We start from the raw sequence: 24,949 nt of genomic DNA, 5'->3' as shown, positions 1-24,949 counted from the left end.
ACAGGTGAGAGCCACACAACAGATTCAAGTCCAACCAAAACACAGAGGAATCGAACCACTCCACTGAAGTAACTATTTTAGTCAAAAATATGATGTTTTTGGCCAGCCATGGTGGCCCACACCTGTAAACCCACCACTATGGGAGTCTGAGGCAGAAGGATCAATTGAGCCCAGAAGTTTGAGACCAGCCTGGGCAACACGGCGAAACCCTGTCTCTACAAAAAATACAAAATTAGCCAGACGTGGTGATGCATGCCTATAGTCCCAGCTACTTGGGAGCCTGAGGGGAGAATCGCTTGAGTCCAGGAGGTTGAGGCTGCAGTGAGCCATGATGGAGCCACTGCATTCCAGCCTGGGTGACGAGTGAGACCCTGTATCAAAAAAAAAAAAAAAAAAATCAGTGTTGTCACCCAAAATATAACTTAAAAACCATAGCAATATTACTCTAATTCCTTGTCTTAGTAGGCAAAATATAAACATGTAAATATTTAAAAATAAAACTGTTGCATTAGGCTGCAAGCTCTCTTAAATCTTCTACATCTGAGATTGGCAAACTATGGCTTACAGGCCAAATTTGGACTGCTGCCTGTTGTAAATAAAGTTTTATTAGAACGCAGCCATATCCATTAGTTTATGTATTGGCTAAGACTGCTTTGTGACTACAAAGGCAGATCTGAGTAGTTGTGATGGAGACTGAATGGACCTCAAAGCCTAAAATACTTACTATTTGGGCTGGGCATCATAGCTCATACCTGTAATCTCAGCACTTTCGGAGGCCAAGGCAAGTGGATCACCCGAGGTCAGGAGTTCAAGACCAGCCTGGCCAACATGGTGAAACCCCGTCTCTACTAAAAAGACAAAAATTAGCTGGGCGTGGTGGCGGGCACCTGTAATCCCAGCTATTCAGAAGGCTGAGGCAGGAGAATCGCTTGAACCCAGAAGGTGGAGGTTGCAGTGAGCTGAGAACGTACCACTATACTCCAGCTGGGGAGACAGACTGGGACTGTGTCTCAAAAAACAAAGAAAAAAGAAATAAAGTAAATACAATCTGACACTTTTTATAGAAAAAGTTTTATTTATCTTTTTAAATTTTTATTTTTTTATTTTTATTTTATTTTATTTTATGTATTTTTTTTTTTGAGACAGTCTCACTCTGTTGCCCAGGCTGGAGTGCAGTGGCACAATCTCAGCTCACTGCAACCTCCGCCTCCCGGGTTCAAGTAGTTCTCCCTGCCTCAGCCTCCCAAGTAGCTGGGATTACAGGGGCCCACCACCATGCCCAGCTAATCACCTGACCTCAGGTGATTCACCTGCCTTAGCCTCCCAAAGTGCTGGGATTACAGGCGTGAGCCACGGCACCCAGCCTATTTATTTATTTATTTTTAAGACAGGGTCTTGCTCTGTCATCCAGGCTAGAGTGCAATGGCACCATCATGGCTCACTGCAGCCTTGACCTCCTGGGCTCAAGTAGTCTTCCTGCCTCAGCCTCCCAAGTGGCTGGAACTACAGGCATGCACCACCACATCCAGCTAATTTTTAAAATTTTTTGTAAGATGAAGATGAAGAGATGAAGTCTTCCTGAGTTGCCCAGGCTCTTCTCGAACTCCTGGGCTCAAACAATCCTCCCGCCTCAGCCTCCTAAACTGCTGGGATTACAGGTGTGAGCCACGGCACCCAGCCTATTTATCTTTACTTTGCATATATTAGGTTCTCAATAAATGTTTCATGATTTATTGAAAGAATATATCGGAGCTTTCCAGTTGGACATGAAAAATTAACAAACTAGCTCTTTATATAAATTTCTAGGCACAATAGTCAATTTTAACAAATCGTAACACAAAGCATTTTGCAGTTCCCCAATTTACCTGGTATTTGCTTGTTGCCTTGTCATTTGTTATTCAGAAGAAGACCACATGCCTTGAAAAAATCATATTAGTGCTTTAGCGTTCCAGATTGCAAAATGCTCTGTATTCATGTTTTCAAAGAGTTGGCCTTTGAGCTAAATATGTCTCATTGATACGTTTTATTTGGCTCACAGAGTACTGTTGTTTGTTTTTAAGCAACATTAGCCGCCAACATTTAAAAATAAGGTGACTTCACATAATAATCCAAGTTTCCAGCTTCTCCTGAAAATGTGAAAGATCTAGCAATGTGGGTACACGGTTTGGTTAGGCCCATAATCACCTGGGACTGGTTGTTTCTGCTTCCTTAGATGGAGTGAGTACTCTCCTGTTTACCACAGTCCCCACCACTCCCAACAGCCTTACCTCTGGCTGCCTCCATCCAAGTACGATGTCTGCGTGGCCTTTCTATAGACATTTGTATTTCGGATCCTTAGTCTAGGGGAGTATCATTTGCTACAAAGGCCCTTGAACTGCAACAGTAGCTGAAAACCATACATTTGCTTCATTTTCCAGGCTTGAAAACAGATTCGTGCATCTAAAGACAAAACAGGAAAGAATGACAATGCTATTAAGATGATGACTTCCATTCCAGCTAAAAGGCAACTTCATCCTCCCACCCCCTCTTTCCTTTTTCAAACAAGCCAGAGGACTTCACCCTCTTTCCTTTCCGCTATTCAGCTCCTTCCACCCACTCCATCTCCTGGTGTTGTTTACCTCAAACCCTGGGGTGCTGTCTCTCCCCAGTTCCCTGCTTCCTTGCTGACCTTAAAAACAACCTTGGTCATTTTTGTTTTTAGAGTTTTACTGCTAATCGCTGCAGCGAAACAGACAGGAAATAACAATACGGAGGACATTATAAAGTTTAGAAGACCTTGTAGTTCTTAGTCATAGTCCCCGATTCCCTTAAAGCGGTGGCACCTGGAAGTGCATTATTTTTAGTCTCTCCTGTTAGACCCTCAGAGCCGGGGGATGGAGAACAGAAAGGAAGAGTCTACCCTGCCTTGATAGAAGAGGAACCACTAGGTGGCAGCACAGGGCGTGTCTTTTCAGGTCTTTCTACAACAGGCAGGCGGATGTGAGGCACCAAATTTTCTAGGAAGGGATAACTTAGTACCATATCAGGGCAAGCATTTGGGCTGAGACCAGTGAGAGAATACAAGTCAGCCAAGAGACTCCAGTCACATTGTGCTGTCAAGTAGCCAGCGGTGGAATTCTTGTCTCTTTGCCTTTCTCCCAAGTTGGCTGTTAGTTAACCTGTTAGGGCTGCTAGGAATCTTCCAGCCCAATACCTTCATTTTACAGATAAGTAAACCAAGGCCCTGAGAGACTTGACTCTCCTTTATTTATTTATTTATTTTTTTGAGACAGGGTTTTGCTCTGTTACCCAGGCTGGGGTGCAGTGGGGCAATCATAGCTCACTGCAGCCTTGAACTCCCAGGCCCAAGCACCTCAGCCTCCTAAGTAGCTGGGACTACAGGTATGCACCACCAGGTCTGGCTAATTTTTTACTCTTTTTGTAGAGATGGGGAGGGGGGTGGTCTTGCCATGTTGCTCAGGCTGGTCTCAAACTCTTGGCCTCAAGAGATCTTTCCAGCTCAGCCTCCGAGGTGTTAGAATTACAGGTGTGAGCGATGGCATCTGGCCTTGACTTTCCTCTTGCTGGTGTCATGCTAGGAGTCCAGCCAAGTGTCTTTCTGGTTTCATTAGTGCCAGCTTATCCTTCTGGTCTGTCCCTCCCAGTTAAAAAGCATTTATTGGCTAGGATCATGCCTGTAATTCCAACACTTCGGGAGGCTGAGGTGGGAGGATCACTTGAGCCCAGGTGTTTGAGACAAGCCTGGGTAACATAGGGACACCCTGTCTCTCTTTAAAAAGAAAATAGAAAAACGTTTATTGAAGTCTATTTAGTATGGTTAAAGGCTAATTTTCCTAGCTTCAGAGGTGAAACTAAGAGAGAATTCTTTGCCTCTGATGAAGTGGGACTTTCCACAGGAAACAGAGACTTACCAGGCACAGGAAAATAAAAGCTTTATGTCTGCTTCCAGCTACCTAACCCACCTGGGGGAAAAGCGAAGACCCCTCGTCCAGAAGGGGGTGTTACAGCTGTCAGCACTCTATGTGGGCTAGACTGTTTTCCCTTTTTATGGGATCAGCTGGTATAATTGTGGCGCTTATCAAGAGAATCCTAGGATTGCAGGGCTAGGCCATGCATACCCAAAATAACTCACCAATCTTCTCAAATTACATTAGTAAAACTATTTGTATTCCTAGATTTAAACACAAATTCAAACAACTGCACTATAACAAAAGCATGTCCTCAGGCTTCAGTTAATTTAGGGGGCAGTCTAGTGATCAAAGAGGAAAAGGCTTATTGCAAGGTAGAATTTGCTTGAAGGGCTTGGGCCTCAGAAGGGAATTTTCCTAGAATACTACCAAAAGTCTTGCTTGTTTATGTTGAAGCACTATTCTGGGAATTACAAAGCCTTGCCACTCAAAAGTGTGGTCCTCCAACCAATAGCCACACTTAGGTTGGCAATGCAGAATCTAGCCAGGCATGGTGATAGATGCCTATAGTCTCAGCTCCTTTGAGAAGCTGAGGTGGGAGGGTTGCTCGAGCCCAGGAGTTTGAGATTGCAGTGAGCTGTGACTGCACCACTGCACTCCAGCCTGGGCAACAGAGCAAAACTCCATTTAGAAAAAAAAAAGGAAAGAAAGAAAGCGAAGGAAGGAAAGAAAAGGAAGAAAGAAAGAGAGAGAAGAAACAAAGACAAAGAAATGCAGGATCTCAGGCCCAACCCATTCCTACTAAATCAGCTCTGCATTTTAGTAAGAAGCATTTAGCATTAATAAACATTTAACAGGTAACATTAATAAGCATATAATATGTAACAATAATAAGCATTTAATGTGCTTGTTAAAGTTTAAGAAGCACTGCTTTAGGATATCCAAGAGAAAAGGCCAAGAACAACAGCAACCAAACAAACCACACCCTTTCTCCTCCCAAATAGTCCCCACCTCAAGGAGCTTGTAGACTGGTTTAGGAACACAAACCACACATATGGAAAGTGGCATGAAAATGATCATTAAGAAAGATGCCGTTAATGCCGTGTGGGCTCCCCTAGGACATGTAGGACACACACATTTGGAGAGGGTGCAAAAGAATGATTACAGTTAAGAGGCCGGGCGTGGTGACTCACGCCTGTAATCCCAGCACTTTGAGAGGCGGAGGCAGGCAGATCACTTGAGGCCAGGAGTTTGAGACCAGCCTGATTAACATGGTGAAAACTCATCTCTACTAAAAATACAAAAATTAACCAGGCATGGTGGCGTGCACCTGTAATCTCAGCTACTCTGGAGGCTGAGGCAGGACAATTGCTTGAACCCAGGAGGCGAAGGTTGCAGTGAGCCCAGATCGGGCCAGTGCACTCCAGCCTAGATGACAGAGTGAGATTCTGTCTCAAAAAAGAAAAAAAAAAAAAAAAATGATTACAGTTAAGAGGGGTCAGTCTGGGCAGTCTTCCTGCAGGTGGTGAGATTCTCCTTGGCTCTTGAATAAGGTGATAAGCATGTATTAATGGAGAAGGAAAGGACAGAGAAGGGCATTGCAAGTGGACAGATCAGGACAAATCTGGGAGGAGGCAAACTGTAAATTCTAGACAGTGGCCTACAAATACTTAATTCTTTTATGCATGTTCCCAGGCTTTCACTAGATCCTTGCAGCTACACACGTCACACATTAACGTGGCTGCACACACATGTGATTTCGTGACGTTACATTTTAGTCAGTGGCTCTCATGGGACTTCTTCAGACGTGTTCACATACAGACTTTTTTCTTTGGATTCGTACAGGCAGGTCTTCACCTCTTCCTCTCTTGTGTCTTCAGCTGTGTTTTCTAGCTCTTCTTTCTAATCCGGTGGAAGGAAATCCCTTACATGTGCATTCTCCTGAATTGCTAGAGCCTTTCTTAACAGCGGTGCAAATCTTCTCTGTAAAGCTCTTAATCAGATCTCATAAACGATTAGCCCAAATGCATTTTCAGTTTCTAAAGTTAATCATCCTTGAGGGCCAGGAGTTAACATGAAAATGGGGAACTTGCGGTTGTTCCCCTGTCTTAACATCCAGATTTAGTTTGCAAAGCAAAAGTCATTCCACGGAAGATGAAATCAAGAGTCTCAGCGTGTATTTTCCAAATGAGGTGGTGTGATTGTATCCTTCTCATCCTTGCACATATGTGGCAACCAAAAGAGTTGTCCCAGAGGTGAAATAGTGGGATGAAGTGAAGAGTGTCAGAGCAGCCCACTGGGCGCCTGAGGGAACGCACACAAAGGGAGCTGACCCCACAGCTTCCTGAAGTAACACCAGGAAATGAGACTCCGGATCATTTGGGGGGACATAATACCCTTTACATAGTTCTTTAGAAGAGTTCTCCCAGGCTGGGCACGGTGGCTCATGCCTGTAATCCCAGCACCTTTGGAGGCTGAGGCGAGAGGATTGCATGAGCCCAGTTCAACACCAACCTGGGCAACACAGGGGGACCCTGTCTCTACAGTTTTGTTAATTAGCCGGTCATGTTGACACACGGCTGTGGTCCTAATTACTCAGTAGGTTGAGGCAGGAGAATCGCTTGAGCCCAGAAGACTGAGGCTGCAGTAATGCGGTGAGCCAAGATCATGCTACCTGGGTGACAGAGCAAGCCCCTGTCTCAAAACAAAACAAAAGGAATAGTTCACCCATAAGCTGAGAGCCTCTTCCCTTGTCTGAGCCTTGCTGTGGGTTGCTGAAATCAGCATGGAGCACTGGGTCTGTTGGGGTGGTGTATGCTCATCGGCTTCAGGGCTGCAGATTCCTTTGCCCAGCAACGCCCTGGCAAGGACAGTGTTGACTGCCCAACAGCAGCCAAGTGTTCATCTCTGTCAGGGCCTATCGGCAAGCAGCTTGTCACCAGCTGCCCAGCACACCCGGAAAAAATGGCTCCTATGTTCACACAGATAATTTGGGTTGATAGGAATAGCATCAGGGGAAGACAATGATGTCACCAAATCAATACTTGTGCTTCACAAATTAAAGTCTTGGCTCTGGCCCTGAGTTTATATTCAGGAGGGCACGACTCCCGGACAGAGACTAACTGCAACAGACATTTTGCTCCCAACAACAGCAAATTCTCTTTTCTTCGTAAGGAGTCAACTAGAGACTTGATATATTAAAGAAAATCCATTGAGGCTCATGCCCATAATCCCAACACTTTGGGAGGCTGAGGTGGGTGGATCGCTTGAGCTCAGGACTTTGAGACCAGCTTAGGCAACATGGTGAAACCCTGTCTCTGCTTAAAAAAAAACAAAAATACATATATATATAGAGAGAGAGAGAGAGAGAGAGACAGACAGACAGAGAAAATCCATTGAGAGCATCCCTTAACTGTGAATTTATGTTTGTTGTGGCATCTCTCTAGAAAATAATGTTGGTAAGCTAGAAGAGGGGACCTGCATGCTGGCGTAAATGAAGCTTTCTACACTCATGTTTGTAGCAGCATTATTCACAATAGCCAAAAGTTGGGAGCCAATCAAGTGTCCATTGATGGATGAATGGTAAACAAAATATGGTAGATACATACAGCAAAATATTCAACTTCAAAAGGAAGGAAATGTCAACATATGCTACAACATGGATGAAACTTGACAACCTTATGCTAAGTGAAATAAGACAGTCACAGAAAAGCAAGTACAGTATGATTCCACTTCAATGCGCTACCTAGAGTAGTCAAGTTCATAGAGACAAAAAATAGAATGGTGGGCCAGGCGCGGTGGCTCACACCTGTAACCCCAGCACTTTGGGAGGCTGAGGTGGGCAGATCACGAGGTCAGGAGATGGAGACCATCCTGGCTAACATAGTGAAACCCCATCTCTACTAAAAATACAAAAAAGTTAGCTGGGTGTGGTGGCGCACACCTATAGTCCCAGCTACTTGGGAGGCTGAGGCAGGAGAATGGCGTGAACCCGGGAGGAGGAGCTTGCAGCAAGCCAAGATCACGCCACTGCACTCCAGCTTGGGTGACAGAGTGAGACTCCGTCTCAAAAAAAAAAAAAAAAAAAAAGTCGAATGGTTGTTGCCAGGGACTGGAGGTAGGGGGTGATGGGGAGTTATTGTTTAACGGGTAGAGTTTCTGTTTGGGAAGATGAAAACACTAGAGGTGATGTAGTGATGAATGCACAACAGTGTGAATGTCTTCAATGCCACTGAACTGCATGCTTAAAAATGGTTAAAATGGTAAATTTATGTTATGCACATTTTGCCACAATAGGAAAAAAAAAAATGAATCTTTTACTCATCAGCCAGACAGCAAGTCCTGTATTTAAATGGATCACAACATCGTGGGCTCTGTGGAGATTTCTTAGAAATGTTCAGTAGAGTAGAAAGGGTTTAGCCCCTGATTGAGTTTGCTTTTGGACATAAATTAGTAATCATAGAGGCTGACAAACTGATTACTCATAAATCAGTCACGCAAAACAAAACACAGACTGCAACACAGTACCCTAAGTTTTACCAACTAGGCAGTTTTCCTATCTTGTAGATCAGGACTTTTCAGACTTGAATGTGCATGGGAATCACCCAGGCATCTTGTTTAAAATGCAGATTTGGATTCAGTATGTTTGGGGTGGAGCTTCAGATTTCTGTCTGTACAACCAGTTCCCAGGGGATGCTGATTCTATTGGTCCAGGGACCCAGTTTCAAGTAGCAAGAGTGTAGACCTCTCTGTAATTAAGATTCCTTTCTTTGCTCATTTGGCAAGAAAAAAAAGGTTCCTGTCCACACCTTGGAGGTAACAGCCTCCTCATGAAAATCAAACACAGGCATCTCCAGATTTAGATGGAAGAAAAATCTGTGGGAGATAGGAATTATTCCTGGGATCCTCTCATTTTGCTACTTACTGCCATCAAAAGTCAGGTTTCAGGGATCAACTCCATCTTTTTCTCCACCCAACCATGGACATACTGTAAATAAATCCCTTGCACTTATTCTCTTTGGGTATAGACCAGATCAGCTGCAATTTCAGAAAGAAAGAAAGAGAGAGAGAGGGAGGGAGGGAGGGGAGGAAGGATCAGCTGCAATTTCAGAAAGAATGGAAGAAAGAAAAAGAAAGGGAGAGAGAGAAAAAAAAGAAAAAGGAAGGAAGGAAAAGAGAGAGAGAGAGAATGGGAAATAAGAAAAATATGAGAAGCAAACGACTTCCTTTGAAGTGCTCTAACATAATCATTCAGCATCTCCTCATTGCTTTTAGGCTCAAGCTCCAAATCCTCAGAAGCTCTTCTGGGGTCTGATGAGGTCCCTGCCCACCCAGCTCATCTCTCACTCTTCCCCTGCTTGTACTCTGTGTTCAGCCATATTGAATTCTTTTCTTTTCTTTTTTTTTTTTTTACAGTTGCTGTCTCCTTGATCTGGAAGCTTGTCCCTCCTTGTAACACCTGGCAGGCATTGTCTCTTCTGGAAAGACTTTACGCCACTGCCCTCTTTTGCTGCCCTTTGAGTTGGGTTGTCTTTCTCTGTCTTCATTTGTACACTGTGCTTACCTCTGGCACAGCACTTCTCAGTATATTTCCATTGTATTCCCCTGTCTATGTCCCCTCTGAACTGTGAGCTCCTTGAGGGATGGAAAGATGTCAAAAGGCTGACAAACTCAGTGTCTCGAACATATGAGGTGCTCAACGTTGAAAGAATGGGCAAATGAAAAAGAACTGTAACATTGTATGACATTTGAAGAAGACATTGCTGGCCCGGCGCAGTGGCTCATGCCTCTAATCCCAGCACTTTGGGAGGCTGAGGCAGGTGGATCACTTGAGGTCAGGAGTTCGAGACTAGCCTGGCCAACATAGCAAAAACCCGTGTCTACTAAAATTACAGAAAATTATTGCTTTAACCTGGGAGGCAGAGGTTGCAGTGAGCCAAGGTCACTGCACTCCAGTCTGGGCAACAGAATGGAAGGAGTAAGAAAGAGGAGGAGGAGGAGGAGGAAGGAGAAGAAGAAGAAGGAGAGGGGAAAGGAGGAGGGAGGGGGGAGGCAGAGGGGGAGAAAGGGGAGGAAGAAATTGCTTAGTTCCTAAAACACCATGATGTTGCCCTCAGAATGACTTTTGTAAAGGCCAAACACATTGACACCAATTTCTGTGTTCCAGCAACTGCAACTGAACTCCTCTGTTCTGATAAATTATATTGCCCCAGCTTCCTCATTTTATATTGCTGACCATGTATCTTCTCCTGAAGACCAAATATGAAGAAATACACAAGGTGGTAGTAATAATTTTTAATGGAATTTGAGGAAAGCTAGAATCTCTTTTAATATTTTACTGTTTTTGGCTGGATGCGGTGGCTCAAGCCTGTAATCCCAGCACTTTGGGAGGCCGAGGCGGGTGGATCACAAGGTCAGAGTTCAAGACCAGCGTGGCCAAGATGGTGAAACCCCATCTCTACTAAAAGTACAAAAATTACAGCACGCCTGTAATCCCAGCTACTTGGGAGGCTGAGGCAGGAGAATCACTTGAACCTGGGGGGCGGAGGTTGCAGTGAGCCAAGATTGCGCCACTGCACTCCAGCCTGGGTGACAGAGCGAGACTCCATCTTGAAAAAAAAATTTAAAAAAATTAAAAAATATATATATATATAGTACTGTTTTTATTGCTAATTTGACCCTTAAATAACACTTTAAAATTGCAATGTTTCCAGATTTGAGGTCTCTGGGCATCTAGCAGTTACTAGCAGTCTCCAAATTGGTATGTCTATATGTCTATCTATAGATCCTGGCACAGATACTGCCTGCTTTATACAAAGTACTGTGCCAGGAGTTCCTACTGTCACAGGCTTTGCTCTTTAATGGGGAAATGTCACAAATGCTACACTAGAATTCTCAGCAGCTCTGACCTACTTGACTGCCTCCTCCTCTTGTCTCCTATGCCTTCTAAGATGTTGGTCTCTGCCAGTTCTCCTGGCTGTTCTCTGGACACCTCTTTTTACTTTCCTTTTCTGGCTCCTCTTTGACCAATTCATTTATGTTAGTGCTCTGTAGGGTCTGTGCTGGTGTCTCTTATCTTCTCACTTTCCAGCTGTACTTGGTGGGTGTGTGCCCTTTATGTCCATAGCCTTGGCACCTATTTATTCCCAGCTCAATCACTAGCCTCCAGCTCTCTCATTAACTCTAGGCAGAGATTTCCAACTGCCAGTGGGGCTTGTCCACTTGAATGTCATGCAGGCATCTTAAACACAGCATGGCATTATCCTGTCTTTATCTTTCCTCCTGTTCTTCTATTCCCTACTGTGGTTAATGGCACCTTTGTTTCCTCAGCTGCATGGACTAGTGACTTCTAAATCATTCTTTTATTTATTTATTTATATTTATTTATTTGAGACAGGGTCTCACTCTGCCATCCAGGCTAGAGTGCAGTGGCTTGGTCATTGTGCACCGCAGCATCAATGTCCTGGGCTCAGGTAATCCTCCCACCTCAGCCTCCTGTGTAGCTGGGACTCTAGGCACGTGCCACTAAGCCTGGCTACTTTTTTGCTTTTTTTTTTTTTTTTTTTTTTTGTAGAAATGAGGTTTAAGCCATGTTTCCCAGGTTGGTCTTGAACTCCTGGGCTCAAAGGACCCACCCACCACAGCCTCCCAAAGTGTTAGGATTATAGGCGTGAGCCACCACACCCAGCTCCAAGTCATTCTTAATGCCTTCTTTCCCTACATAATCTTCCTTCCAAACAATAACCAAGCTTTGTTGATTTAATCTCTCAGTTCTTTCTTGAACCCATTCTGTTCCCTCTTTTTCAGTCATCAAGATGTTATCACTTCTCACCTAGATTAGTGAAATAGTGTTCCTGTTGATTTCTTGGCCTCCAGTCCTTCCCCACTAATACTCTTCCTTCAGACTGCTTCCAGAACGTCTTTCTAAAGCCCAAACTTGATCTTCTCAATCATTTACTTAAAATTCTTCAAGAAATCCTTCTGTCTACACAGTTCAAAGCCCACAGCAAGATCTATGAAGCTCTGTGTGACTTACCTTTTAGCCCACTTATGTTTTCAGCCTCCTCTGCTGACACTCTCCCCACATACCCAAAGATCCCCACATACCAAACCACTCAGCATTTCCTCACACACCATTCTGGCTCCTCTTTCAGGGGCTTTCCAGCTAATTTGGAAATCCAGCCTAGGAAACTCCTGTTATTGTCAAGATCCACTCAAATATCACTTCTTTTGTGAAGACTTCACCTCCAAGCACTCAGGGCATATTTCTATTACAGCACCTCTCATGTTAGATAATAATTTTTTTTTTCTTTTAGAGACCAGGTCTTGCTCTGTCAGGCTAGAATGCAGTGGCACAATCATAGCGTACCGTGACTTCCAACTCCTGTCCTCAAGTAATCCTCCCTCCTTGACCTCCCAAAGTGCTGGAATTACATGTGGAAGGCACTGTGCTCAGGCTATAATTATGTTTTTTACGCCTCCTCCCCTCCTAGACTGAGCTACAGAAACCATGTCTCACTCTATTTTCTATCCTGGCCCTTGACACAATATTTAGCACATATCAAGCCTTGCATCAGTGTTCAAGGAGTAACCAAATAATTGAATGAATAAATAACCGACTGTGATACAAGTTAGAATAAGAGCAGTAGGCAAGGTGCAAATAAACTGCTGCTGTAGGGCGTTCAGAGGACTGGGTCACATTTCTTTGAGCAACCAAAAAAGACTTTGTATAATTGATTGCCATCTCTCCACTTAGCCCTATATATTTGTTTATGACTTAACACAAAGTCGGTTCATTCCATCCCAGATATGGCCCACTTCTTCTCCAGCCTCCACCCAAATACTGAAACTAGTTTTCTCTTTTCTGTCTCCTGTGTAATAGTAGATCTTTAGTTCGTTTTAGCTTTGCATATAATTTTTATAATCATTTACCTATTTATAAAGGGAGGTCCCTTCTTTATTCTAAAAAGGATTTAAGTGCCTGCCTCATAAACTGATTGTGTGTTTTTATTATAGCTTCTTGTATAGAAGATACCTAAAAAGTGTTTGCTGAATGAAGAAATAAAGGATTGCTCAGGCACCACTGGCACTTTAAGTTGTTCAGCAAGTACTCGTGCCTCTTAAGAACTGGCCAAGGGCCGGGCGTGGTGGTTCATGCCTGTAATCCCAGCATTTTGGGACGCCGAGGCGGGCAGATCACGAAGTCAGGAGTTCGAGACAAGCGTGGCCAACATGGTGAAACCCCATCTCTACTAAAAATACAAAAACTTAGCCGGGCGTGGTGGCCTGCGCCTGTAGTCCCAGCTACTCGGGAGGCTGAGGCACAAGAATTGCTTGAACCCACGAGGAGGAGCTTGCAGTAGGCCGAGATCGCGCCATTGCACTCCAGCCTGGGCAACAGGGCAAGACTCTGTCCTGAAAGAAAAAAAAAAAAAGAACTGGCCGAGGTCTTAGCTGGAGCACTCTCTCTACCCTGCATGTTTGACTGCATTTCTGTCCATTTTCAATCCGTTTTGGTTATACGTTTTTTCACACAGGTCTGTTGAACTTAGAACACCGAAGGCCTGTGTGTTTTCATGGCTCACAGCTCATGTTGTGTTGACCTGCCCCACTGTGGTTAATGTTTAGCCCCTAAACCACCAGCTGAATGTCCTTAAATCTGAAAGAATAATGAACACACGCCAACAGAGAGCTGAGGTTTATTTGGTGACTTGCGCCACATACTTTGCGAATATCATCTCAGTCATCCTTTTAGCATCTCTCTCAGGCACATACTCTCCTCTGTGGTGGCTCATGCCAGTAATCCCAGCCCTTTGGGAGGCCGAGGCGGGCAGATCACTTGAGGCAAGGAGTTCGAGACCAGCCTGGCCAACACGGTGAAACCCCATCTCTACTAAAAATACAAAAATTAGCCGGCTATGGTGGCATGCGCCTGTAATCCCAGCTGCTCGAGAGGCTGAGGCAGGAGAATCATTTGAACCCAGGAGGCAGAGGTTGCAGTGAGCCTAGACTGCACCATTGCACTTCAGCCTGGGTGAGACCCCATCTCAAATAAATAAATAAATAAATAAATAAATAAATAAGGGAAAAGCTATCACACAGCAGAATACAGTCCAAGGGTAACTACTGAAGGGCCAGATCAAGGAGCAAAGTCTATCATGTATCAACCTTTACAGTGTCCCCAAGGGTCAGCTGTGTATAGGGGCCCACACAGAATTTGGAATCCAAATACATCTCTGGATCCCCAGGCCTGTGTTTGACTCGCCAGGTAGTAATGAGATGTCTCCATTTTCTGCAGGCTGAATGATTCCCTCAGAGCAGAAGTATAAGCATATTTATTGTTTTTCCTTCTATCATAAACAGTTATTGGTTGTGGCCCTTTCTCCCTTCCAAATAGGTGCCCAAATTTCTGGAAGTGGAAAGGGCCCAACTTTCCCATATCAGGGGGTGGGCCCCACTGGGCGTGAGCCAATCAGTGTCTTCTGTCCTGTGAGCTCCCGATTTATGCTGGTCTATAACCTGAGATGGCCTTCTCAGGATGGACCTCCGGGGATTGCTGGAACTTGGACTCTTGTCAGCCTGGTAAATGGTATGTCTTAGATCTGCTGCAGCCGTCGTGGAAAGCTTGAAGCTGCCAGGAGAGAGGGGTTCCAACATGTGGTGGCTAAAGAATGAATCCAACTCAAAGGAAGCAGAGCCAAGAAATGGATCCATGCTGTTTGAATCTTGGATCAAATTGTGCCTGGATCTCCAGTGAGACAATAAATTCCTGTATTACTCAAGACTATTTGAGATTGTTTTCTTTCACTTGAAACATTAAACTTTTAAATTGATACACCCTAGTAAAATTATAAACTGTGACAGCAGAGACTGTGTCTCTCTCTCTCTTTTTTTTTTTTTTTTTGAAACAGAGTTTCACTACCGTCACCCAGGCTGGAGTGCAGTGGTGTGATCTTGGCTTACTGCAACCTCCGCCTTCTGGGTTCAAGTGATTCTTGTGCCTCGGCCTCCCAAGTAGCTGGGATCACAGGTGTCTGCCACCATGCCTGGCTAATTTTTTGTATTTTTGGTAGAGATGGGGTTTCACCATGTTGGCTAGGCTGGTCTCAAACTCCTGACCTCAAGTGACCAACCAACTTGGCCTCCCAAGATGCTGGGATTACAGGCGTGAGCCACCGCGCCCGGCCCAAGACTGTTTCTCTTGATCACTTATGTGTCCCCTGGCACGTGGTAAGGATTCAATAAATAACTTTTGAATGGATGCATTTTAGCTGCAAGGAATACCCATAAACTCTCTTTTACTCAGCTGACAGCTAAGGAATCTGGTGTTATATAAGAAAGTGATGATGTGGATCTATAAGTTGGACCTTACCCCAACACTGGGATTTTTCTAATCACAGGAAATCTTCCAGTAAATATGTTGGGGTCTTTGAGGGGCCCCAAAATAGCAGTCTGCTCCCTTCTCTGTGAATTTTGAATTGAATCAGAAGATAGCAGCAAGCTAGATGAGGACCAAAAATAACCTTTTCTACTGATAAAGCTGATATTAGAGAATGTGGCTTATATCATCAGACAATCGAGCTTCCCGATACTCAACTTCAGAATTAGGCAGACTTGGCGGCTCGATGACAGGCAGCTGAGCTGGAATGGGCCTACTCTTCCCACCCCACGGGAGCGAAGCTTGCTCCCAAGAAGAAAAGAGAGGGTGATATAAGGCACAGTTCCTCCTTCCAAACTCACCAGTCATATTAAACCACTCCTCTCATATTAAACCACTCCTCCCTCTCAGGGAAGAGGGGGCGGGCGGAGAGAAGCAAGGAGTGTTCGGACTCCTTTCAGAAGAAAGAAAACATCAGGAGTGGAAAGACCCAGGCTCCCTCACACACACACGTGTGATTTGGTCAGGTCATTGATTCTACTTTGTTTTCAATCAAAATGGGTGATATTTCCAAGTGGTGGGATACGTTTGCTGTCTAAAATATAGAATAGCTCCATAGAATAACTCACGCATCACAATATCAAGCTCCCCAAGGAGTTAGAGATCTTCATTTAAAATTATGCAAAATTCAAAAGAAGAAACAAGAATTCACGACGAAATTACACAATCAGGGGCACTAGGTGGCAATAAGCCTTTTGCTCTCTCACCATGCCCATCAAAGGCATTTCAAGAGCACTGAAAGCTCACACACTTCCCACGCCGACTGTCAGTTTCTTTCTGGATGATCTCAGAGCCACACAGAGCATTCTTAGTCACTGGGAGAACAGAACCAAAGCTTAACTCCTTGGTGGCACCAGGGGAAATGGCACTTCAAGTTGGATTCCAGGAAATCCAGGGAAACACTTGACATAGGAAGTCTGCGACCACATTCCCAGTTTCCCCAGTGTCAAGGCTGGGGCCATGAGCATTGTTCAAAATACTCAGGCCTGCATTGTGTCTGTCTGCCACATGCTTTTGGTTTTACTCACCAGGGCACTTTTTCCTGTTTCTGTTTTTTGGAATTTTTTGGTTTTGCTTTTTAAGGTAAACATGTACCATCTAGGCTTCAAGAAACTTCCTTGAATAACCATCGTTTGTCAATTCGAAGTTTGATACACAAACTACCAGCTGAATTGGACAATCATAACCCCCCAAATGAGCCAAAAGTACATTTAAAATTCAACATGGGTTTTCCTAAAACTGGTATTGGCTGTTTAATGTGACTGAGCCCGGTGAGAAACAGGATGCCCTGAACTCAGCAGGGATCCCCTCTGTTCTTGCTGCCAAGATAAAGTTTTGCTCTAATCTTTTTTTTTTTTTTTTTGATACAGAGTCTTGCTCTGTTGCCCAGGCCGGAGTGCAGTGGCACGATCTCGGCTCACTGCGACATCCGCCTCCCGGGTTCATGCCATTCTCCTGCCTCAGCCTCCCGAGCAGCTGGGACTACAGGCGCCCACCACCACGCCCAGCTAATTTTTTGTATTTTTAGTAGAGATGGGGTTTCTCCATGTTAGCCAGGATGGTCTCGATCTCCTGACCTCGTGATCCACCCGCCTCAACCTCCCAAAGTCCTGGGATTACAGGCATGAGCCACCACGCCCGGCCTGCTCTAATCTTAAGTAGCTTGCTGGTGGACTATTTGCTGGAGGTCACTAAGTAGACTTTGCTGGCCAGTCTTGGGAGAGAACCCAGGCTGATAAAGGAAACCTCGAACACAGCAAGATTGAGACAATATGTTCCCATCCTCTCTTCTCAAATGCAAAGCTATTTTCTCATCTATTACCTGCCCCTATTTTTACCATGAGAAGCTCTCCAATGCCACTTTAGCTATCGATAATTGGCAGTGAGTTTTGCAATTAACAGCTGCCCAGAATCAATTCCAAGGATGCGCAACTGAAACCACTTTTAAAAAGGCAGAGTTGGGGATTACTCAGCTGCCTACCTGACCTCCAATCCTTTTTCTTACCCCATACAAACCATTTGCTGGAAGAATCTGAAACTTGAACCACGTACCTAAATGCCCAGTTCTGGGTATGGGGTAGATATTTGAGAAATACTTCGATTGATTGATGTGTGCCCGGGGAAAGGGTACGGGCAGATCCACAAGGAGTTGCTGTGTAATTCATAGTGAAGAGTGGCTCTCCTGCTGACTCAAAACTCCTTTCTTATTTCAGGCCAAAGACTCCAGGGACAGATTTGGGTTAGAAACCTGGCCTCAGGGAAAAGCAAATGAAGCCTGTTCATTCCCCAGAAGAGAAGAAAGAGAATTGCTCACCGTGATGGGCACACCTCAGCTTTGCTAATTTATCGTCCTCATGAACCGCACCAGCACCCGAGCCTGTTGGAGACATGACCCAAGGCTTTGGGGGCTTTCTCGCAGCTTCTGCTTAAATGGAGGCAAGGAGGGAGCCAGTCCTTTCACCATGACCTCTAAATGACTCCAGTGCTGAAGGCTGTGGGGCCTTCGATCACTCGAAAACTAGGAGACATATATTTTTAGAGACATGCTGTCATCTGGGCAGCCTTAAGTGGATGTTTTCTCTGTCTTTCCTCAGATCTAGTGGGTTTGCAAGAAACCCTCCCAGGGCAGCAGCCTTAGAGGAAGTGCCTGCTAATGCAAGAAGGAGGGCAAGGGGGACAGCAAGCTGGAGCCTGGAGCTGCTCACGCGCTTGGAATCCTCGGCGGGCGCAGGCGGGGATTTACGGACCTGCCTTTTCCCTCATCATTCCGCAGGAAGCTTCTTTAAATGAGCCTCAGCCCAGCAGCTCTCATGGGGCCTGGTGTTTATAGTGGAGACTGAGATAAAAGAACCGTGGAGATGCCAGCCCTGGATACCGACCCCACGGTCCAGGAATCATCAACTGGGCCCGAGGGCAAATCATGTTCTGTTTTCTCTGTGCGAAATGCCAGAATGCTCCTGCCTCGAAGAGGTTGACTCTGTTGTCAGCTGTGGGAAAAAACAGCCAGAGTTGCTATTTACACCCTGAACTGCAAGCTGGGTAAAAATAGCGCTAGCAGCTTGGTCCAGCTTCAAACCCCACTGCAGAGAGATTATTTTTGGAAGAGAAGATTTTCCTCCCCACCCACAGATCTGAAAATGGTCACCTCCCCGGAAGAAAGGAGGAGAGATGATCCCACGCAAAGGTGAAACCTACCCCCTTCCCACTTTCCCTGCCCAGGACAGCACATCAAGAGACAGACAAGAAATGCCCTCCCCTGACAGCAGGTCAGGCCCAGCACAGCCCTGCAGCTGACCTAGTTCAAGGTACAGTGAGAATTAATTAACTTTGACTAAGTGAGAGGAGGCAGCTTTCTGAACCTGGATGCTGCACCATCCTGTTGCTTGTTATGGCTAAAGGCAGAAAAAATAATTGATCAAAAGAGTACGCAAGACCCCAAAACAATAGCTCAGAGCCTGAGGGTCAGGAAATTACTCTCCAGCCCTCCCACTCCGGATAGGCCGTGATACGGCTGTAAAATGATGAACAAATTCCCAAAAGCTTGGTCTGGTCCTGTTTCTGTGTTGAGAACCCCTGGCAGCTGGGGGCTGAAAATTCTTCCCTCAGCTACTTGCTAGAGCTCAGGACCCGGTGTCTGGAGTTCCAGAACCTCCTTCAGGTTCAGGAAGTGATCCACATGACAATCAGTGGAAGAAAAGTCATTCCTCAATAGCATGCCCTTTATTCTGTAAAAAGATATTTTATAGGTACATCTAAGTATGTGGATTATGCTATCTTAGAACTCTAAAAAGATATACACATGTGGATAGTTCTTATCAGGTAAAACTATATTAAGACTATGTGAAAAACAGCAGAGAAAAATACCAGATCCATGGTGTCATGAAATTGTTCTATAATCTGAAAGCGCCCAGGCTGCCCAGAGCTGAAACCAAGAGGTGCTTAATAAGTATTTTTAGGGAGGAAGAGAAAACACCTCCCACATCCTACCTCCATCCAAACCTCCTTCTACGGAGATCCAGGAACCAAAACGAATCTTCCAGTTTGAGAAGACATACCTCGGCATCCCCACCCACCTGAAAGAAAGGCGAGAGAATGACATAGCGCTCCCCCAACCTCTCAGCACCCCCTACCCAACACACCAGATCTTCACTACCCTGGCCTCAGTGTGAGCACTGGGGTAGCAACAAAGTCGGGGACACCTGGGTCTAGGTGGAAGTGGCACAGATGGGCATGTGCCAGGGGCACAAGGGCAGCTCATGCCTGGCTTCTCCTCCGGCGGCAGACAGACTGAGGTTTTAGTCTCATCATTGTCACCTGCTAGCTGTATGACCAACTCACTTCACCTTTTTGAAATCTGTTTTCCTCGCTAAGAGGGCTGATACCACCCACCTGCTGGGGTTGGTGAGAACGAGCTGAAGCAGCACGTGTGAAGGCTGTTTGGTGGCTGCTGCAGAGTGAGGGCTATTGTGCATCCAGGGGCAGTCCTGTTTCTCCGGGGCATATCCTGAGCCAGATTCGGGGATCTGTCTTACTTCCAGCTACCTGACGATGGGGAGTCTACCAGACGGCTAAAGTCTGAACTCTCTGAGAAATGCATGGCATTGACAGAAATTGCTAAAAATGTCCTTTCTCCACAGTGTGAGGCCCTCCTGCACCCTGCCCTTCATTTACTGTGGCCCTTCACCTGAAATGAAAATGGTCACCTCCAAGGAGCCAGAAACAGAATCTCCCTAATTGGGTGTCTCTGCCAATGGGTTGTCCGGCCAGCTAAGGGCTGGCTCAGCACAGGCTTCTCAGCTGAGGGAGGTCACGGAAATGGAGTCCCAGTGCCCCTTTCCAAGTCTCATCTACTCATGACATCGGGAGGGAAGAGTTGCCGCTCTGCTGAGTCATAGCTATTTAAGCCATCAGTACTCCGGGCTCGGAGACTCCCCAAGGACCTGGGAAAGACAGCTCAATATCCCTTTGATCAGGACTGCTTCGGGTTTCTATTTCCAAAGTTGAGAAATCCAGATAATGCTGACTCCTGCCCAGGAACGAAGTGAGAAGTGAGCTCAGGTCTTTCTCACTGACCTCCTGCTGAGAATTGTAGGCCAAGGTGGCCGGGCTCTCCCTTCCAGCCTAAGTCAGCTTCCTTCTGAGTCAGCTTTCTTCACCTCCCTATTAATAGCCACTGCTTTGGCTGACTCCATGCACAGTATGATTACAGTTTAATAATACGTCTCAAACCAGGAAGCAGTCACCTTCCTGGAGCTGGGCTGTGGAGGGCCCCCAGAGCAGAGGCTCCATCCCAGAAAACAGAGGCCAGAACAGCTGCAGAGAGGCTGGGGAGACAACGTAATTGGCCTGCAAGACAAGTCACTGCTTTGGGGTTTCTGTCTCACTGAGCTTCCTTTTGTTTAGCGCAGGAGACATGGACACAGGCTAACTTTCATTTTATTCTCACAGATATTCTTGGGCAGGACTGAAAAAGTGTGGCTATCTTATCCAATTATGCAGACCCCTCAGCTCACTGGAACGGCCAGTTCTAGGCCAACCTGGGGTTAGCCCCTTCCAGTGTCACCTTTTCCCTGTCACGACAGTAACACGGTGGCCTACTTAAAGAGGCTCAGGGCCAGGTGCAGTGGCTCACACCTGTAATCCCAGCACTTTGGGAGGCCAAGGTGGGCGGATCACGGATCACCTGAGGTCAGGAGTTCAGGACCAGCCTGGCCAACATGGTGAAACCCCATCATTACAAAAATACAAAAATTAGCTGGGCATGATGGCAGGTGCCTGTAATCCCAGCTACTCGGGAGGCTGAGATGGGAGAATCACTTGAACCCAGGAGGCAGAGGTTGCAGTGAGCCAAGATCGAGCCACTGCACTCCAGCCTGGGCAATACAGTGAGACTCTGTCTCAAAAAAAAAAAAAGGATCAGATTGTCCAGATGGGATGGGATGCTGAGACCAGAATGAACCCCAGCAAAAAATAAATAATTTTTTTTTCACTTCACCCCTCTTCCCTTTCTCTGTTTCTCCCCAGGAAAGGCAAACAAGCTAAACGTGCTTTAGCATTAGATCATACTGAGAAGCAATGAAGTCAGGCCACCCGGTAATTTGTTCTAGACTTCCCATCCCTTGTGGGCCCTGAATGGGCAAAACATACAGGTTTAGGAGCCAGACATCCTGGGTTCAAATTCTCACTTAGCCTCTGAGCTGAGAGGGCTTAGTAAATTTACTCCACTTTTCTGAACCTCCATCTTCTTATGTATATAAAAGGGATAATAATATATCCTGAAATGATTTTAATGCAAATGAAATGAGACAACTTTAAAAAGTATGCCAAGTACTGTGCCTGGAGTATAGTAAGTGATCAATAAACTGTCTTAATTTTTCTTTTCAAAAAATAAAAAAATGGGGAAATGTGAGGACAAGCCAAGATCATCCAAACCCCTCACACTGGTGGGAAAACATGACCAGCACCTCTCAGTGTGCAGGCCCATGATGTAAATGTCTGTGGTATGAGGGCCCATGAGAACAAGCAGAACGTTGTTTCTCTCCTCTGGATTCATACCATTCAGAAATTCCAAAGAGTGGCACAATCTGGACCATGACAGGTTCCACTGAAGCCAAAGTGAGGCGTCTCCTGGCTCCATTTATCCTCCCTGTTAACAGTTCTCAGAAGTCTCACAGTTCATAGGCTGGGCGTGGTGGGTCATGCCTGTAATCTCAGCACTTTGGGAGGCCGAGGTGGGCAGATCACCTGAGGTCAGGAGTTCAAGACCAGCTTGGCCAACGTGGCAAAACATCGTCTCTACTAAAAATACAAAAATTAGCCAGGTATGGTAGCAGGCACCTGTAGTCCCAGCTACTGGGGAGGCTGAGGCAGGAGAATCGCTTGAACCCGGGAGGTGGAGGTTGCCATGAGCCAAGATCGCACCACTGCACTCCAGCCTAGGTGACAAAAGGGGACTCTATCTCAAAAAAAAAAAAAAAAAGTCCCACAGTTCATAAACAAAGGATGGCACCATGAAAAACACAGGCAAGCCGAGGGTACAGAAGGGCTTCCATGAGGCTGGGTGTTTATCTATATTTCAAGGTTCCCCTTAAAAGAAACAGGTCAGCCAGGCCTCTGGGTGAACCCTGCTATCAGGAAGGCCAAAGGAGAAACAAAATATCATGGGTGCCCTGTTTTTCAACCTGCTGAGAAATAACCTGCCCCCAGACACCTGATTATTAGATGACAAATAATGGTCTCTTTAGCCCAGTCCCAGTTGGTGTCCCTCAGCAGCCTGCAAGTCTGGGGTGGGTGGGGGTGGGGTCGGACTTTGTTCTTGCCACAGCTCTCTTCCCTCTTGCTTGCTAAGAGCTCACACATATCTGATGGGAGCCAGCCAGCACTGCTGGCAGCACAAAGTGGGGCCAGCCCCCCCATGACCTCCCGTCACCCAACATTGCCCCCAGCTGACTAGGGGCTTCTGTGGCAGAGGAGAGAGCGGGCACTGAATTGACTTGGGCTCATTGCCATAGAGGCAGCCCAGAATTCCCCTCACCTCAGTAGGCAAAAGAGTGGTCCTTGTGTCCTTTGTGTTAACTCTAACCTGGGTTCTACCTACACGCAGATGTTGAGGGGGATGAGAACACTGTCTTTTTTTTTTTTTTTTTTTTTTTTTTGAGATAGGGTCTCACTCTGTCACCCAGGCTGGAGTGCAGTGGTGCAAACACAGCTCACTGCAGCCTTGACCTCCCTGGGCTCAGGTGGTCCTCCCACCTCAGCCTCCTGAGTAGCTGAGTCCACAGGAGCATATCATCATGCCTGGATAATTTTTTAAAATTTTTTGTAGAGACAGGGTTTCGCCACATTACCCAGATTGGTCTCAAACTCCTGGCCTCAAGTGATCCTCCCCCGTCAGCCTTCCAAAGTGCTGGGATCACAGGCATGAGCCACCACACCCAGCCTACACCATCACTTATTTACATGCCACAAAGACCGCCCAATTTAAGGATCAGCTACCCTAACACCATTCACTCCTGCCGCCACTCAGCAAATAGTTTTTGAACATTTACCTTGTGCCAGCACTGTTCTAGGTTCTGAATGCACATTGGTGAATAAAACAAGATTGTCTCTGCCCTAGGGGAAGAGCCAGACAAAGAACTTGAAAATTAATACATAAATAATTGCAAATTGTGAGCAATGCTATTGAGAGAAGTACTTGGGGACAGTGATAGAGAATAACGATGGTGAGGGGAAGGTGTCTGATTTAGATGAGAAGGTGAGGGAGGACCTCTCTGAGAAAGTGACATTTAAGGACTTGGGATTTCCTCTTTCTGCTCAGCTAAAAGTTCTCTCAGTGAAAGGCTCTGAGAAGAATGAAAAGGTACTTCAGCCAGAGGTGCAGTAAAAAGCATTCTGGAGACTGGGCGTGGTGGCTCACCTCTGTAATCCTAGCATTTTGGGAGGCTGAGGCAGAAGCATTGCTTGAGCTCAGGAGGTCGAGGCCAGCTTGGGCAACATGGTGAAACCCCATCTCTACAAAAAATACAAAAATTAGCCTGGAGTGGTGGCACGCACCTGTGATCCCAGCTATTCGGAGGCTGAGGAGGGAGGATCACCTGAGCGCAGGAGGTTGAGGCTACAGTGAGCCGATATCACATCTCTGCACTCCGGCCTGAGTGACAGAGTGAGACCCTGTTCCCAAAAAAACCAGCATTCTGGAAGGAGAGCAAGGGCTACAGAACCCTCGTTCCAAGTTTCCTGCTGTGGATGCATTTACCCTTTCTGCCCCATGCTCAGCATCCATCTTTCCTCCTTCCCAGGGCCTTTCTAGCACCTTGTCCTGTCCCCTAGCATGTTCTCTTCTCTGTGAGGACATTGCTTTTCCTTGCATGACATCTGACATGGACATACTGTCTTTGAAAACACTTTTTTTTTAAGACAGAGTCTCACTTTGTCACCAGGCAGGAGTGCAGTAGGGTAAACTCTGCTCACTGCAACCTCTGCCTCTTGGGTTCAAGCAATTCTCCTGCCTCAGGCTCCCAAGTAGCTGGGATTAGGTGTCCGCCACCACGCCCGGCTAATTTTTGTATTTTTAGTAGAGACGGGGTTTCACCATGTTGGCCAGTATGGTCTCAATCTCCTGACCTCGTGATCCACCCGCCTTGGCCTCCCAAAGTGCTGGGATTATAGGTGTGAGCCACTGCGCCCAGCCTGAAAACACTTTTATCTATGCAAGTCAAATAGTTCTGATCTGTAGGAGATAAAACTTGCCATTCCTCCTGGGCCAGCAGGCTGATTACAGAATCTGCTTTCTATAACTCTTTATCTCAGGACTGTTTTCCCAAATTAGCATTAGCTAGGTGGCTATCAGGCCCTCTGCCCCGAGTTAAGGAGTTGGCCCCGAGATTGTTGTGAAAGCAGCCCAGACGTTGCAGCCAAACAGACCTGAGATGAATCCTAGCTCCTCCTTTATCAGCTTTGTGACCTTAGGCAAGTCACAGGGCTTCTCTGGGCCTCAGGTTCCTTACATGCAAGATTAGGAGGAGGAGAACACCTACTCCCGCAGAGTTGGCGCAGCAATTAGCTACGAGGCATGCAAGATGGATGGAAGTCATATGTACTCCAC

General features: G+C 46.0%; 1 long non-coding RNA gene across 7 annotated transcripts in view; it reads left to right on the top strand.

Moving 5' to 3' along the window:
- The window catches only part of LOC112206093 (uncharacterized), a 102,294-nt gene extending 80,955 nt beyond the window's left edge, over positions 1-21,339 (top strand). For 4 of the 7 annotated variants that reach the window (XR_010153040.1, XR_002940286.2, XR_008540327.1 and 1 more), the window contains one exon: positions 12,924-14,694. This is a non-coding gene — a long non-coding RNA (uncharacterized LOC112206093). Of the gene's footprint in view, positions 1-9,323; positions 9,940-12,923; positions 14,695-17,558 lie in introns of those variants that run through there. The other 3 variants (XR_002940288.2, XR_002940289.2, XR_002940287.2) reach the window with 2 other exon arrangements.
- The last annotated feature ends 3,610 nt before the right edge of the window (positions 21,340-24,949 follow it).

The sequence above is a fragment of the Pan troglodytes genome, chromosome 19 (genome assembly GCF_028858775.2).
Source record: "Pan troglodytes isolate AG18354 chromosome 19, NHGRI_mPanTro3-v2.0_pri, whole genome shotgun sequence".
Classification (NCBI taxonomy): Eukaryota; Metazoa; Chordata; class Mammalia; order Primates; family Hominidae; genus Pan; species Pan troglodytes.
This window is presented reverse-complemented; position numbering and strand designations above follow the sequence as displayed.